This window comes from Grammomys surdaster, unplaced genomic scaffold (genome assembly GCF_004785775.1).
Source record: "Grammomys surdaster isolate TR1022 unplaced genomic scaffold, NIH_TR_1.0 274, whole genome shotgun sequence".
Taxonomy (NCBI): Eukaryota; Metazoa; Chordata; class Mammalia; order Rodentia; family Muridae; genus Grammomys; species Grammomys surdaster.
In genome coordinates this window covers 342,941-343,484 of record NW_021604715.1, presented here as the reverse complement: position 1 = coordinate 343,484, position 544 = coordinate 342,941, and positions in this window count along the sequence as shown.

The following is a 544-nucleotide window of genomic DNA, read 5'->3' as shown; positions in this document are numbered from 1 at the left end:
AGGGAGGGAAAGTCATGTCCCCACAGGAAGTTTAAGCAGCTGCTTGATAGCCACTGAGTATGAAGTTCTAAAGGCCCTTTGCTGGATAATGCCTCTCTTCAGAAGAGAAATGGTCAAGCATGGCACCAAGGAAGTGCTAAACCCAGTTGTGGTAGCACACGTCTTTAACTCAGCACTCAGGAGATAAAGACGCAGCTACACAGTGAGGCCCTGTCTCAAAAACAAAATGCTAAGACCTCTGTTTAATCTTTGTTACTCACAAGCTCTTAAATGTGGTCAGTGGGCATGCTTGTAAAACATTTTATACTAGGAATGTGCATGCATGTCTGTGCACCACTTGTGTACTTGGTGCCCAAAGAGACCAGAAAAGGATCTCTGAGAACTGGAGTTAGATGGTTGTGAGCCACCATGTGGGTCCTGGGAATTAAAACTCCAAGTTCTCTAAAAGAACACTTAGTATTCCTAGCCACTAATGGAGCTCTCCAGCCCCAGAAAATTTTCTTTCTTTCTTTCTTTCTTTCTTTCTTTCTTTCTTTCTTTCTTT